At 37.2% G+C, this 17839-nt stretch overlaps 1 long non-coding RNA gene across 1 annotated transcript in view; it reads left to right on the top strand.

Moving 5' to 3' along the window:
• The window catches only part of LOC129147214 (uncharacterized), a 137667-nt gene that overhangs the window by 40439 nt on the left and 79389 nt on the right, over positions 1-17839 (top strand). The window lies entirely within an intron of this gene.

Genomic DNA, 17839 nt, shown 5'->3' with positions numbered 1-17839 from the left:
CTCCCCCAGGAAAATTGATGCAAACGCCTCCAGAACATTGTAATGGTTGCTAGGCATCACAACGGTGACATCTTTATGATAAACACAGTATGCAGAAGAAGGTCTAATAAAAGAATAACAAATTATTACATCCAGAGGGCAATTTTACAAGATTAACGGGAGTAATAAATTACTTCTAGAGTCAGAATACCAGGTTACCTTTTAAGGTATTTCACAGTGGAGACAAAATGAACTGGCCTATAAAACCCAGAGAATGTAGGAGAGGATAACAAACTGCTTTTTCACATTTCTGAAAGATAGCCACAGTACTTGCCTTATAGGATGGTGAGTTCGGCAAATAATTATTGTAAAACCGGATTATGCATGAAACTCATGCTAAGGTGTTTATTATTATTATTTTTCATATTGCTATTGGATGTTCAGGAACATTGCAGTATACATACTACCAACTTAATCAAAAGCTTGTAGCATTTTATTTCTAAAACAATTGCAATACATAGAATATTATATAGCAAATGCCAGGACTTGAATATTCTTCATAATAGTTACCAGAAGTTTTAGTGTTTCTATAAAAGGCAATGAATTTCTTTACTTGATGATTTTGATCAGGTGTTCAAATATTCAAAGTAAAATATTTCTCCATTCCCCTATCTAATTTAATTTTTTTTAAATCAATGCTTCCTTATTTATTCTTGCCTGTATTTATATTACAAAAGTGATGGAATAAAGAATTCTGTTGCTTAAACAGTGGAGACATGCCATTTATGATAAATAGAATTATTATTTTAATTATTAAAAGAATAGCAGTTATTCAGATATTTCCAGTGGTGAGTCTAGTCTTTTCTAAGAAAATTAAAAGAAATGATAAAGGGAACGGAGGAAGGATAAGATAGAAAGAAAGAGATGGAGAAGAGAGAAGAAAGATGGAAGGAAAGGAGGGAGGGAGGCTGAGAGTGTGGGAGGCAGGAAGTCAGGTAACCCCTGAATCTCTCCAAGTCTTACTTACCTGCAGTTGAAAAGTTGAGTTTCTATTGAAATAATTTTAATTAGATGCTTTAACTTTAGACTCATTGGATATGGGTGGATATTTTGAGCCATTTGTTGCTGCTATGAGTAGGCAATTGGATTCAAGCTTGACCAAAGGAAATGTTGCAGTAAAAAAAAAAAATTACATTTCAATATCTTGTATTACTTTTATTGTAGTTCATGAATGCTTGAGATCAGGGGTCTATTGGATTCATCTTCTTCTTGTCACCATCTACCCTCAGAGTGCTCTCCACTGTGGCTGTCATATAGTGGTGATTTGTAAGTGGATGAGTGAATAAAGGGTACAGTGTGCCAGGATGAACCCACTTTACTAGTACATGCCTAAGGGATGGTCTTCACCTGATCAGAATAATCGATATTCCTTTTGATTGATCTTGAAAGCTAATCAAGGTGATTTTGCTGACAGGACAGTTCTTATAGGTGGATTAGGGGAATGGGTGAGTTAGTACTGATAATTACTGGATATAGATTGGAGAAAGAATTGGGGAGTTAATAATAAGGAAGGCTTGAAGTTCCTCAGAAAGAATTGATTGTTATTTTTCTCGTTGGGAACTCAATGAACTTGAATGCCTAGTAAACACTAAATAGGTAGCTATCTGTGAACCATTACTCATTTTAAAAAAATATATTTTTATTGATTTTAAAGAGGAAGGGAGAAGGAGAGAGAGATAGAAACATCAATGATGAGAGAGAATCATTGATCGGCTGCCTCCTGCACGCACCTATTGGTGATCGAGCCAGAAATCCAGGCATGTGCCCTGACCGGGTATCCAACCGTGACCTCCTGGTTCATAGGTCGATGCTAACCCACTGAGTCACACCAGTGGGGCTATTTGTTTTAATATAAATTGCTTTTTAAATTATTCTGTAGTGAATGCTTTTTTATGCAATTTTTAGTATTCTTCCTTTCTTTATGTAGATCCAAGTTTCTGATCTATATCAGAATAATCCCATGTGTCCGGTTTCTTCATCTGTAAAAATGGGAACAATAATAGTTAATCTCAGAGATGTTGTAAAGATTAAGAGTCTTGGCACATTTAATGCACTTAAAACAGTGTTGGATACAACTTAAACCCTAAACAGTGTCTCAAGAAAAGTGTTCTTTCTGAGAGCTGTCATCCTGACTTTAAATTTGGTTTGTGTTACATTGATTTCAAATCTGGGGTCATCTAGGCTTTCCGAGGAATATTTTAGCTAATAAAGGTATTTACATTTTTCTATAAGAACTGGAAAAAAGCATACACTGATAGCAATATGGTTTTCTTTTGTTGGTGTATGCAGTTGTTGTTATTGTTATACCAATTCAATTAAAAAAAAGGTTGATTAGCTCTGAGTCTTTAGGAACTAATTAGCACAAATTAGAAAAAAAATACTATTTCATCATTATGTAATAAATATTCATTTGGTAAATGAAAAATTCAAAGAATGTATGTGTAAGGGAAAATAGCAGGAGTTCTTAAAAAAGGCAGGGTGAACCATTGGGTTATGTTTCTATAAATAAGTAGTAGACATTTCTGAAGGAGGAGGTTTTAGGTTTCTATAACTCTATTCCCTAGGTTGCATGCCTAATATGTGCTGAAGATTAGCTCATTTTCAGTGTTCTTTATAATGTTTTGCACTTGGCTTGGAGTAAAGAAAATATTCCACTAACACCTGAGCCAAAAAAATGTCTTTTCAGCTCTTATTTCAATAAAACATTCTATGCACTTCACAGTAATTAAATATAGCCATAATCCATGGATCAGTGGAAAAGATCACCACTTTTTCCACTGGATAGTAACTCTACCATTACATGCAATGATTTTGATGTTAATATGTCATATTTAAGGAGTCCTCTATCTGAGAAGCTCAAAGTATTTTATGAACATTATGCCGATTAATCCTACATGACAAGTGTTACTATTCCCAGTATACAGATGAAGACACAACAGTGAGGCGGCTGTGCCAGCAAATGACTTTGTTCTATGTCTTTGGAGAAAAAAATGTGTATCCTATCCAAGACTTTCTTATTATGAATGCCTTGGAGACTAATTTTTTTTTGGAAGACTGCAGAAAAGGCATAGGTCAGTGGCAGTTTTTGAAGTTCTTGAAACTAAGTTAGTCTCTGCTCGAGAAGCTGAAGCAACATCCTTGAATTAGTTACCTAAGCATTCTTACTATTCTGAATTAGCAACAGGCTCGAGGCATGAACGATTGTTCAGAAATCTTTCTTTGTTAAATGAGGGCATCTTTCTTCGAGATCTTGCTGCCTCCACTTCGGGAATGGGCCCAGGTCTCTCCCTTTGCTCTTTGGACAGGAATTGAGTGCAATGCTGGGATGGCTCACCTTGTGGCCTCTCTGTTCGCAGCCATCCTTAGCCTTTCACCTGATCTCTGATCTCCAGTTTAGTTTAGTTCCATCAATGGTGGGGTTTTATAAATGTTGACCTTTTATTAGATTTTTGATCTGTGGTCTTTTTATTGACCTTTGCTCCTTTGTAGTTTAGATCTTCTAAATAAAGCTAAGAAGATGGAACTCATCCTCCAAGAATCATTGAGTAAATAAAGAAATGCCACTTGTAGAGCAAAGAAGAGTCCAGGACAAACTCCTAATAGTCTAAAGACAGCTGAAATACATCAACACTTCCAATGTTGTACAAAAAGTAAAAACCTGAAAGCAATCCTTTTCTGTAAAATTCTGATGAGTACTCCACTTAATGTCATATTAGAATGATAAGAATATCATAATTCTTAATATCAGAATTATCATCAGAACTCATGTCTACAAATAAATGCCAAACCTATGAAAAGAGCATTCTAGATAAACCTTTTATTTAAAATTGGTAAATTTAAGATTTAGCATCTTAATGGTGCCTTAATTAATTAATGAATTTAATAACTGTTTGACATTAGTTCATTTTAAACCTTTGGTTAGTCATGACATTACGCATTTGAAAATTATACTTTCATATAATTAAATCATGGCAACCACCTTGCCTCAGTGATTATTAAAACACTGTCAGTCCATTGGAAGATTTCAGAAATTTAAAAAATGTAAAATGGTGCATCTTAAAATTGGTAAAATATTGTAATCACTATCATATTAATTCTATCTCCAAATATCTCTTGGTATATCTTTCTCCTTTAATTCCCACTACCCTTGTCTGAGTTTTTTTTACTTCTTATCTGCATATTATCCAAAACTTTCTAACTTATCTCCTTTCCTTTAGCTTTCATTCTCTCTGGTCCAACCTTTGCAATGTTGGCTGAGTAATGATCTAACCAACTGTTTATGTTACATTGCTGTTTCTAATGCTGAAATGATTCTACTTTTTGACATCCGAAACTTGATCTTCATAATTTAAATTCTGCATATCTCACTTCCAACTTCATAATTTCCTTAACTAGTCTCAGATTTTCTGACCTTCTTAAAGATTAGCCACTTACAGTATTACTTACTGGTTAGAGATTTTTTTTTCAGACTGTACAAACTTATCATTGTTTCATAATACTCAGCACATTCCGTGCCTTTTTACATCCCTATTTGATTTGTATTTATAAAAGTAACACTTTCTCGTTGAAGCCCATGAATGGCTGCCTGTCTTAAACATTTCTAACGTGTGTTACCCTTTGGACAAAGAGTTTAACAAATTCCAGATCATTTACCCAGTACATGTTGAGCCTTAATTAAATTTCACATTCACATTCAAAGACATAATAATATACATATATTCTGAAAATGATTCTAAAATCAATTAAAGTAATAACTGGATCTGCTTTTTCTCATTCTATTTTGTACATCTAGGATATAAATTAGGAGCACTAAACAGAGTTTTAATGAACCACAATGAAAATAAATTGAATTCATACTTAGCATTTTAATTTGAGCTTTTCGTATAGCTTAAGCTTGGATATATGTAGGGAGATATAGATACAGACATAGATATAAGTATGTGTGTGTTTAAAGTTTGGTATACATACAAAACCTTCATTTTTGGCACCTATTTTGTAGTGATGACAAAAAAAATTTTAAACATCAAAAGGAATCTAATTAAGGAAGAAATAGAGTTTCTAGTGAAATAAATATTTTTATATAAAAACTATTTTTACTGTAGATAACTGAGAAACAAGTCATAGAGAAGCTTTATTTGAAGATAATTTGTTCTTTATATTTCTTAAAGTTGCATAAAAAAAGTAGTTATAATTTTTAAAATCTCTTTATTGACACACTCTTGTTTCCTAGCCCTAGAGTCACTAAATTACTGGAGTGGAAACACAGATTTTAGAAAGTGGGTCATTAGTTTTTTATAGAAATATGAAGAAGTATTTTATTTGTATCCTATAAAAATATAATTATTTTATATCAGGATGTCACTTTACAAATTTGTCCTTTTTATGAGCAATCTATATGGACAAGGTGCCTGTTTTTATACATTTACTCACCTAAAATTTTTTTCTAGTTTAGCCAGTTCATGGATATACCATACTCTTTCTCTTATTTTGCTTGTTATGTACAAGGGTGGGCAAAGTAAGTTTACAGTTGTCAGTACACGAAACACAGAGTTTATTCTTGTATTATTATTTATTAATTATTATACTATTTATTTGGAAGAAGATACAGTACAGTCCATAACAGTGCTCAGTCTAAAAATTCCTACATGACAACATTTAACAAAGCTCAGTATCTCAGGATGTGACTATATTTGGAGACATAGGTGAAAGAAGGTCATAAAGGTGGACCCTAATCCAATGTGACTTGGTGACCTCATAAGAAGAGCATATTAGGACATAAATATGCACAAATGAAAGCTTGAAGGAGGAAATAGGCATCTATAAACCAAGCAGAGAGACCTTGGAAGAGAACAACTCTGCTGGCACCCTGAGCTCAGACTTCGAGCCTCCGGAATTATGAGAAGCACAAATCTAACTAAACTGGTCATCCTAGGTAGTCTTCAGAGTTCATCTCAAATATTGTTTCTTCTAAGAATGTTTTATTAACATTCACACTTCTATCATATTATTTATCTCATGGACTGAAATTGATAGTTCACTTGATTCTATTCATATTTACCAAAATATCTTTGATAGATGAATCTATGTCCATTCAGCTTTGCATGCTCAATAATTAGGCCCAACTAGAAATTAAACATACACTGACTGAAATAAAAAATATTATACAGAGACCAAACAGCAGACTAGAGGAATGCAAGAATCAAGTCAAAGATTTGAAATACAAAGAAGCAAAAAAACACTCAACTGGAAAAGCAAAAAAAAAAAAAAAAAAAAAAAAAATCCAAAAATTTGAAGATAGTGTAAGAAGCCATTGGGACAACTTCAAGCGTACCAACATCAGAATAATGGGGGTGCCAGAAGAAGAGAGAGAGCAAGATACTGAAAACCTATTTGAAGAAATAATGACTGAAAACTTCCCCCACCTGGAGAAAGAAATAGACTTACAAGTCTAGGAAGCACACAGAACCCCAAACAAAAGGAATCCAAAGAGGACCACACCAAGACACATCATAATTAAAATGCCAAGAGCAAAAGACAAAGAGAGAATATTAAAAGCAGCAAGAGAAAAACAGTTAATTACCTACAAGGGTGCACCCATATGATTGTCAGCTGATTTCTCAACAGAAACTATGCAGGCCAGATGGGAGTGGCAAGAAATATTCAAAGTGATGAATAGCAAGAATCTACAACCAAGATTACTCTACCCAGCAAAGCTATCATTCAGAATTGAAGGGCAGATAAAGAGCTTCACAGATAAGAAAAGGCTAAAGGAGTTCATCAACACCAAACCAGTATTATATGAAATGCTGAAAGGTATTCTTTAAGAAGAGGAAGAAGAAGAAAAAGGTAAAGATAAAAATTATGAACAACAAATACATATCTATCAACAAGTGAATCTAAAAATCAAGTGAATTAAAAATCTTATGAACAGAATAAACTGGTGAATATAAAAGAATCAGGGGCATAGAAAGGGAGTAGACTGAAAATTCTCAGGGGGGAAGGGGTGTGGGGGGTGCAGGAAGAGACTGGACAAAAATCGTACACCTATGGATGAGGACAGTGGGGGGGAGGTAAGAGGAGAGGGTGGGGTGGGAACTGGGTGGAGGGGAGCTCTGGGGGGAAAAAAGAGGAACAATTGTAATAATCTGAACAATAAAGATTTATTAAAATTTAAAAAATAATAATTTATACCAGCATTAACCTAATGGAAATACAAAAATCTTTTTTTTTTCTATAATGAAAAAATACAGGAGCACAGTGTTGGTAAAAGTGTGAAATCTCTAAAATAGGTAAAAAGATTGAAGGTGATCCTTTCAATGCAATATTCAATGTTGACCAGTAGGTCCTTGGAACTATCTTATTCTATAGGGTTCTGTTCCTGTCATTGTTTTTACCTTGTTTATTTTGTAGTTTTTAGAGATAGATGTTAACTTGTATAGGGATGATGTTTATACAAATAATTCCTGTTTATAAAGATGCTAGTGAGTTTTATTATGGTAACAATGTAAAATCCATCCTCTCTTCCTTAAGAAATGATTCCAAACACTACAATTTATTGCCCTTTGGATATTAAGAGTTATGCATCTATTTGTAAACTTATTTCAGTTTTCCTAATTGTGTGTGTCTTTGGATTTGTTTTGCACTTGACTTTAACATCTTGCTGATTCCTTCACTTATTAATGAGTTAAATTTTTGATGTTTATTTTTGTGAATTATACATTTGCCCTTTTAACACAATTCTTTAGCAATAATATATTGACAAAAATTATCTCTATGAAATATGACAGTTCATCCAACTGAATCTTAAATATAAATGTACTTTCTATTTGCCAATTTTCTAGTTTATAAAAACATAAAATGGCTGAACTTGTACTTTTTCACTAAACAACAAACAATAAGAGACAATCTGCTATTATATTAAGACTAGAGGCCCGGTGCACAAAATTCATGCACGGAGTGGGGGTTCCCTCAGCCCAGCCTGCACCCTCTCCAATTGGGGACATCCCTCTCACAATCTGGGACCGCTGGATCCTAACTGCTCACCTGCCTGCCTGCCTGATCACTCCTAACTACCTCTGCCTGCCAGCCTGATCACCCCTAACTGCCCTCCCCTCTGGACTGGTTGCCCCTAACTGCCTCTGCCTGCCTGCCTGATTGCCCCTAACTGCCCTCCCCTCCCAGCCTGGTTGCCCCCAACTGCCCTCCCTTGCTGGCCTGATCTCACTCCCAGCTGCCCTCCCCTGCTGGCCTGATCTCACACCCAACTGCCCTCCTCTTCTGGCCAATTTGGTTCTGATTGGTTGGTTTCTATGCCAGTAAGCGTCAGAAGCTCCACCTCCTAGGCAGTCATTGGTTCTTCACAGCACCCACATTTGGTTCTGATTGGTCGGTTCCATGCCAATCAGCATCTCCGGGCCTATCTCTGGGCCTGATCAGAGAGGTGGGATTGAACAGCAGGCCCCTCAGGGGTCGGGAAAAAAAGAAAAGCCTGGCTGCTGGTGAAGCTCAGAAAGAAAGAGGGAGAGAAAGAGAGAGGCAAGTACTGATCCACAGCTGCTACTGAGGCTGTGGATCAGACCCTGCCACTTTCTCTGTGTCTCAGCCCCCTGGGCAGTCAGTGCTGGGTCACCAGGCTGCAGTGGGGCAGTCAGTGCTGGGTTGCCACAGCAACCCAGCACTGACTGAAGGACTCCCAGGTTGGTCAGCCTCCGGTCGTGATCGGTTGTTACAACCCTGGCCTTTTATATATTAGGATTGTCCTTCCTTCCTTCCTTCCTTCCTTCCTTCCTTCCTTCCTTCCTTCCTTCCTTCCTTCCTTCCTTCCTTCCATTTACCTTTCTGTGTTTTTTTAAATTATACTAACTTTATTTGAAAGAGACATTTGTATTATCTGACTATCACAGGGCCACTAGCACTTTCTTTACTTTTATTCTTTATGATTTTCTTTATATATCAATAAAGTCATTTGAGTCACTTTCTTTAATTCATTGTTTCTATCCTGCTATTTGTGTACTGTTATCCTGAAGTCTGCTTGTTTGAGGGTATTTTAATATACTTTTATTATATTTTGATTGGAATACATTTGGCCCAATTAGAAATGTGAGATCAGAATGGGTGATGACAATGCTCCACCTTCACTTCAAATGATCTTACAGTCCTTTCAAGAAGAGGTCAAAGAAATAAGCCATAACTCCTTAGCTTGGGGCTCTGAGTGATTTCTCTGCCATACTGGACATGCTTAGGATAGAAAAGGCTATTAATTTCATAAAAGATCTCTTTTTGCTTAAATATTTACAAGCAATTTTTATTTCATGCTCAATAATTTATATCAGTATTAGCCTAATGGAAATATAAATATTTTTTCTCTAATGAAAGAATACATTTATGGGCAAGAAAGGGACATAGTGTTGTGTACAGCTGGTCTGAATATTTTTTGTTTTCTGTTTTACAGAAATGGTTTTAATGGTATCTCAAGTAATTATATAAAAAGATCCTTTTGGGGAGAGAATAAAAATACTCCACATGTTTTATTTATGGAGGGTGATATGCCTGTTATTTGGGGCATATAATTAACTCCACTAATAAGCAACACATCTACATATTATTATTTGATGAACCAACATTCTTTTTAAAAAGTAATGTTTTATTAAATGATTTTTCCTTTAATATATTATTTGTCTCAGTGCTTAAATGCTGGATCCTCATCTCTATTTCATGGGCAAATACCTCTGGTTTGATTCAACATTCTATTCTCAAAATTTTTTGAATATCTTTCTTAAATTTTCAGTTGAATACCTGTGTCAGGCATTCCATAAAACAAAAAAACACACAACTCTCCTCTGTAATGCAAATATTTTGAGTAAATTATTATAATATAGGTTAAATGATTGAAAATGGAAGTCAGTATATTATATAATAAATTAACTTTGGATGACCATAGGGGTCATAATCATCATAAAATGTATAACTAAAAAAAGATAAAGGTAAAGAAAAATGAAGATTTTTAGTGACATATGCCAGTAATAAAAATTAAGTATGTAAGTAATTTTAAGAAGTATTTCAATAATAAGTAATTTCAGAAGCATCTATTCAGACACTCCCCAGCCATTAAAGAATATATCCTTCTTGGTACTATCTTCCTATCTTTCATTGTTTTACATCTTAGTGCTATCTCTTTATGTATATGTGTGATTTAAGGTGAAAATACCAGCTAAATTATTCTATGTCATTTCCCTGCGTCGTGACTTTAAAAAGTTGAATCACTTTAAATCTTGGTTTTCACATTGCATGATTGTGAAGTCTAAATGAATGAACATGTCAAAACAGTTTTGGACATGCAATTAAGGTAAAATCATTTTAGTCCCACCTTTCTTATTAAAAGTACCTTTCAACAAACTCTGCCTTGCCTCTTCTCTTCTCCTTTTATTATTACCAAACTTAACACATTCTGATATCTATCTTGGCCTCTCTACCCATTTATTCAATTTATTCACTCAACAATTGTGTCCAGTAGCCAGTCCTACAGTGAGCCAAATGCTGCTTTATACTCAGCACACACAATAGTTATTCTTCCAAATGGATAAAATATTGTTTTAAAACTTAGAATTTACTTTGTTACATAATGAATTTATTGCCTTCTATATCTTCACAGTGCCCACAAGTTGAGATGTGCATTTCTTAACCAGGCATAGGAAGACACAAATCTGCCCCTTGTCTTCCTGAAGGACCTGGTCTACAGCTCATTGTCACATGGTCAGGTTTCCTGCTCAAACCTCCAGGACTATGTCCTTTAGTCTCACATGTAACCTCACATACATCATCTAGGGACCTTGTTTTTTCTGCTCAGCATTTTTGCTATTTTTTGGTGTTTCTAATATTGGAAATATCTGAGATTTCACTCTTGAACTGGAAAATATCTACTTGGTCTTCACATTTTACTAGTTCTTTTTAGTGTTCTCTGACTTCCACTTTTTACTGGGTGTGATTACTTATTTTAGATATGTGTTCCCAGAACAATTTGGGCCAAACTCTCATAGTATATTTTCTGCCCTTGTAAAACTTAACAGTGTGGAGAAGCAGCCCTGAACCCACACTCCATGCTGGCAGCCCGCTCCCAAAGAGAAACAGGAGCTGAAGCCACAGAATTTACATGAAAAATCACCAATAATTAAGATATTTTCCCTCTCCTGGGAAAATAGGAATGGTGGGTGACTAAATGTTTGGCCCTACTCCTAGAGCTTGCTCAGTTGTCTGTGTCTATAGAAAAAAGGGAGATTAGTAGGCACTCAGAAATGCTTGGATGGACCTCAAAAGAGGCAGGGCTTGAAACAATCCATTAGGGATCAATTTATAAGTCTTCTATTATTTGGAACTTAGTCAAGTAATGACCATACTAGAGATAGTCTAGATATAGCATTCACAGGTGAAATACAAGTAGCCAATAATAGAAAAATATCAAAGAAGGGAACTTCAGAGTAAAAGGAGGTAGTAAAAAAAAAAAAGAGACCCCAAGATTCTAGCATTTTAGAAGCTGAGGGAGATTTCAAAAGGAGACATGGTCAATAGCATGAAAGACTTGGTAAATGATAAAGGATTTTGAGGATCTGGAAGACCTGGGCTTGATAAAGGTAGGAATTCCTGGAGAAAAAGAAAGTGGCCTTGTAAGAGAAAGAAGGGAACCTGCGTGTTGCCAACATGGAGAGGAAACAGGAAAGGGTGTAGAGGTGGGAGGAGAGCCCAGGTATTCAGTATGAATTTTGGAAAGGAGTAGAAGTACCAGAAGCATGCAAGGCCAGGGGAAGCGAAGAGAGTGTTTGGGAGGGAACTTGGGAGGCCATGCTGGTAGCTGTGTTTATTTTTGATGTGGCAGGAAATGGGTTATCTAAGTGTGGTAGCATCAGGACAAGAGGGGACTTGCAACAGCTTGTGGTGGAAAAGGGAAGGGACAGTGGGCTGGATCTAAGTTTGGGGCTGATGATTATTGGGGAGATGTCAGGGTTTAAATGCCCCCTACCTCATTTAAAAGATTATCTAATTTACAAAAGTGCCATTCTCACCAACTACTGTGTGTGTACTGCAGTTTTTTTTTAAATTTTCTTCTTCTTTTTAACCTAATCATTGTCTTTTAATAAAAAACAAAACTAAAAAACCTTTATTTCTGAATTGCACAGCCTTTGCCCCTGAAAATCTCCATGCTCTGCAGAATTATGTAAGGCTTTAGTCAAGCATCTGCTTTTTATTAATCTTTGTTTATTTATGTCCCTCTTTATTATTTTATAAACAGTAGCACAGATAACAAAATTATGGATGGTTATTTTTGTTGGAGGAGTTTTAAACAGTGCTCAGCAAGAATGAAAATGTTTGCTGTCAGGAAAAGTTTCGAAGTCTCCTCTTTTGAGGTTAATTTTCCTTTACTCGTGCAGAAAAGATGCGTTCTCCCATTTTTAAGTATAAGTGGTGGTGCAGCAGAAGGTTTCTGAGGGCTTTCTGAACATTAGAGAGTGCAGACTCGGTGGTAGCACAGCGAAGAGAACACTTCTGTGCTGAAATCTAGAAGGGCACAGACCCTAATGTGCATGTGCTTATATCTATCTGGTGATGTTTGAAGGAGATTTGACTTTGGGTGGTAAACACATAATGCAATATACAGGTGATGTACCATAGAATTGTACACTTTGAAGCCTATATATATTTTAAAATTAATGTCACCCCCAATAAATTTAATAAAAATAATGTAAAAACATAAAATTATGAAGGTTGATAGGGATAGACTGGGGATTAAAGATAAAGAGTAATTGCCTAGCCAGCATGGCTCAGTGGTTGAGTGTCCACTTATGAACCAGGAGTTCACAGTTCGATTCCCAGTCAGGGCATATGCCTGGGTTGTGGGCTCCGTCCCTAGGATGGAGCATGCAGTAGGCAGCTAATCAATGATTCTCTCTTATCATTGATGTTTCTATCGCTCCTCCCTTCCTCTCTGAAATAAATGCTAATATATTTTTAAAAAGATAAAAAGTAATTACAGTACTCTTGGAATTTTCAACATATACACATGGCATTAAAATTTTTTCAACTGAGTAAATTTCAAAGATCTTATTGGCTTTATTCAACAATTCATGAATGAATAATCTGATATAGCAGATAGAAAGGAGTTCTGAGTTGCCATACAAGATGAAAGACCTGTAAAGGCAGAAGAGAGCGGGAATAAGGAAGTATCCTGGACAAATCAGATTAGTGATGGGTAGGTCACTTTCCTTATGGGATGCTAGAGATCTATCAGGCAGATACATGGCCTAACTGGTGCTGATCAGGCGATTCCTGGTAGACTGGTTTAAGTTCCATTTCTGTGGGAGCCCAAATTGTGATTAAGCCTAAGTTTGGTGATGTGGGGCTTAGCATAAGTGACTCCATTTTGGGCCTGTCATCTTGATTTTAGCAGGATACATTCTTTTTCCTGCTCCCATTATTTCCACGAGGAAGGCTGTTCTCTAATATTTCCTGGTCATCAGCTGTATCCCTGTTCCTTTCATGAACTGGAATAGATGATCTGATAGATGAGATCAGGAGAGGAATTAGAATGTGTGACCAGCTCTCCGCTCCCACTTTTCCACAGGAGCTCATTCACACATTAAGTTTTTACAGGTGAGACCATCACATATTCCAACTGTTATTCTCTGACTGGGACTAGATGAGCACATTAATCTAACTTGGAGGTTCAGGATTAAAAGAACCATTGCAGCTGCACATGTAATATACACTGAGTGGCCAGATTATTATGATCTCTGAATGCATAATAATCTGGCCACTCAGTGTATATCCTATATAATAAAAGGCTAATATGCAAATTGTCCCCTCTACCAGGAGTTCGACCAGCAGGCAGGCTGGCCAACAGCCCATATCCCCTCCCCTGGCCAGGCTGGCCGGACCCCAACCATGCACGAATTCATGCACCGGGCCCCTCTAAAATAAATAAATAAATAAATTATACACACACACACACACACACACACACACACACACACTAGAGGTCCAGTGCATGATTGAATCATGTATGTGTAGGGTCCCCTACACGCTTTTGCTTTTCGCGGTGGAGCTGGGTGCCTGTCCGCTGGTGCTCCAGGCCTTTCAGAAGCCTCCGGCTCAGCGGAGGCTTCTGAAAGGCATGGTGCCGGAACAGACAGGCGCCCAGCTCCCCCACTTTTGATGGTCCGCAGCCGCTGAGGGGGGCTACCCTGCTGTTGAGAGGCGCAGGGGGCGGGACACCTGCCCCCTGCGCCTCTCAACGGCCGCTGAGGGGGGCTGCCGCGGACACCTGGCTACCCTGCCGTTGAGAGGCGCAGCTGGGTGTCCGCGGCAGGCCCCCTCAGCGGCCGCGGATCTGGCCATTGAGAGGCACAGGGAGCGGGAGTCCCGCCCCCTGCGCCTCTCAACAGCAGGGTAGCCCCCCTCAGTGGCAGCGGATCCGTGCCTCTCAATGGCCAGATAGGCCATCCCGAGTCCCGCCCCCCAGCCTCCCGCCGCCCAATCGTGGGCGTAGCGGAGTGATGGTAATTTACATGTTACTCTAGTATAATAGACGAAGATTCGTGCAATAGACCTTCATTCACCTGGCTGCCTGCACCAGTTTTCTGCTGACACCGGGGACCCAGGCCTTGGCTGTGGCCACCGCCTTCTGCCTTCTTTCAGGGTCGGGGCTTGGCCCCGGGCGGCAGCCTTGGGCTCTGCTGCACCCCAGCATCCCTGCTAAGGATCGTAGGAGCCGACCCCCAGTGGTTGCCTTCGATCAGTGCAGGCTCCCCGCTGGTGCCCAAGGCTGGGAAAGCCTCCGCCTGAGGCTTCCCCGGCCTTGGGCTCGGCCACACCCCAACGTCCCTGTGACGGTTTCCTGGTGGGCGTGGCTGGTGGGTGTAGCGAAGGTACGGTCAATTTGCATATTACTCTATTATTAGGTAGGATATGCAAATTGACCGCACCTTCGCTACGCCCAAGCCACGCCCACCAACCAAACCACGCCCACCAGGAAACCGTTGCAGGGACGTTGGGGTGTGGCGGAGCCCAAGGCCGGGAAAGCCGCCCAAGGCTTTTCCGGCCTTGCGCACCAGCGGGGAGCCTGCGCCGATCGAAGGAAACCACTGGGGGTCAGCTCCTGGGATCCTTAGCAGGGATGTTGGGTGCGGCTGAGCCCAAGGCCACCACCTGGGGCCAAGCCCTGACCCTGAAAGAAGGCAGAAAGCAGTGGCCACAGTCAAGGCCTGGGTCCCCGGTGCCAGCAGAAAACTGGTGCAGGCAGCCAGGTGAATGAAGGTCTATTGCACGAATCTTTGTGCAAACGGGCTACTAGTATATATATATATATATATATATATATATATACCTATACATACATACATACACTGAGTGGCCAGATTATTATGTGTTCAGAGATCATAATAATCTGGCTATATATATATATATATATATATATATGTATATATATATATGTATATATATATATATGTATATATATGTATATATATGTATATATATATTTTTTTTTTCAAATTTAACATTTTTCAGTAATAGAGGTGAAATTTTTCTATAGTCCACTGTTATGTATGTCTTTCTTGATGAATTTAAAACTCAGACAGGGAAGATTTGTTGTCAATTGAGGATTGAGAAGATCAATCACCAGAAAATGCCCTGATGCTAAAGTGGACAGAACTTAACAAAAACCTCCATCCACACTATCCTTTCACAGTACTTTTTTCCTATCTCTGCTATATAATTTATCTTATTGGTAAAAATGGTTAATTTATTTATTTATGATTTACCTCTATGCCTAGTTCCTAGTTCAGTGAGTAGCATATCATAGGTACTTCATAGTTATTTGTGGAATGAATAAATGAATGGAATTCAAAATATCCTTTAAAAATTTCAAGTTTATTCCCCTTCCTATACCTTTAATTTAAAAATAACAAAATGTGAAGCCATCCAACTAAAAATTATAGCCCTAAGCATTGGGAGTTCGTCTAAATATTTATCATATTATGGAGAACAAAATATTCAATATTTTAAGACTGATTTGTTATTTTACAAGTATTAGTTGAATGAATTTTAAAAAGGGCATTTTAATTAGATATAATGATTATGAAGTATCAGAGATAGAAAATCATGTTATTAATCTCAAAGGGGGAATGGTGTAGAAATCAGAGGCAGTATAATGTAGATCAAAGGAAAACTATTACCATTATTATTATTGAAAATAAATCCTATTACCAGATGTAATGAGATATTTTACAGTTTAGAAGTTTACTCAGACTTTGATCTAATGATTAACCATGGAAATTATGGATAAAGTGAAATTGGAAGTAAAACTACAAAACCTTGTATTGATTTAATAGACAAACTGATCCAGGGCTTTATGTCTCTGAGCTTGAAACCACATAGTTTAAAACCTTCATGGGACTAGCTGGCTTTCCAATGAAAGCTGCACACTCGTGAACACAGGGATTTGAGTGATTTGAACCCACATTTTAAAAAGAAACCTAGTTGTCACATAGTTAGGATGAGAAAACTCAATTTGAAAATTATTAGAATAATGAGACTGAAAAGAATTTTTAAGTTATTCAAATATGAAGGCATAATTTATATGTCGCCTTGAGGCTATGTTAGACAGTTTATCAATTAGTTAGAATTACATTTCAGGGTACACAGTATACTAAAATACACCCTTCCCTAAAAGCAAGGTAGGATATTAGGAATTAATATAGAGGTATTGAATAATTCTATATACCAATAATTCAAAAGTTATTGAAATCGGTAAGTCTCTTTGTAAATATATTTTTCAGTTATTGAAATCGGTAAGTCTCTTTGTAAATATATTTAATGTGATCATTCACAATTCACATCACTAGTATTTGTTCTTGATGACTTGATGTCATATTTTAATAAGCCTAATGTTGAATAAGAAAACTGAAAAACAGGTTTATATGCCAAACCCACAACAATAGAGGCCTTTGTTTAAGTGTCACATTGTTTGGGTGGACTTGGCTTAATCGATATCATGACAAGGTCAACAACTCTGCACGTGCATTTTATTATCTCTTCCTATAATGTATACAATATTTTTATATGATAGTATAAACACAAAATGGTTCAACTGTGCTTCTGGGTTCTTCCAAATATATATATAGTTTTTCATTTTGAGGAAAAAGTGTGACTATAATCAAGCATCCTTATACAGAAGAATGCCAAAGAATATTCTCATAAACAATTGTCATAGTGCTTATTTTCCCCAAATATTTCAAGAAGCTATTACAACTCATATTGTCAGATTCGAGGGAAAGACTGGACATTTCAAAACCAACTTGAAACATTGTTAATTGGGTGAATTTATTCATAAAATATAAAATTCATGCTAAAACAAATGAGTAAAGTGAAATGCATTAAGAACTGTGGCAGAGGGTCTATGTTTACTTCCTACATTCATGGACTGATGGCAAATCCATGCTTTCATTTTTTATGCTATTACATAGTCATAGCAAAGAAGGTAGGAGCATATTAATAAAATGAATTCTTTTAAAAAATTTATTGATTTCGGAGATGAAGGGAGAGATAGAGATAGAAAGAGAGAGAGAGAGAGAGAGAGAGAGAGAGAGAGAGAGAGAGACATCAGTGATTAGAGAGAATCATTGATTGGCTGCCTCCTGCATACCCCACACTGAGTCCTGGACATGTGCCCTGACCTGGAATTGAACTGTGACCTTCTGGTTTATAGGTTGACGCTCAACCACTGAGCCATGCCAGCTGGGATAAAATGCAT

This window comes from Eptesicus fuscus, chromosome 19, assembly GCF_027574615.1.
Source record: "Eptesicus fuscus isolate TK198812 chromosome 19, DD_ASM_mEF_20220401, whole genome shotgun sequence".
Taxonomy (NCBI): Eukaryota; Metazoa; Chordata; class Mammalia; order Chiroptera; family Vespertilionidae; genus Eptesicus; species Eptesicus fuscus.
This window is presented reverse-complemented; position numbering and strand designations above follow the sequence as displayed.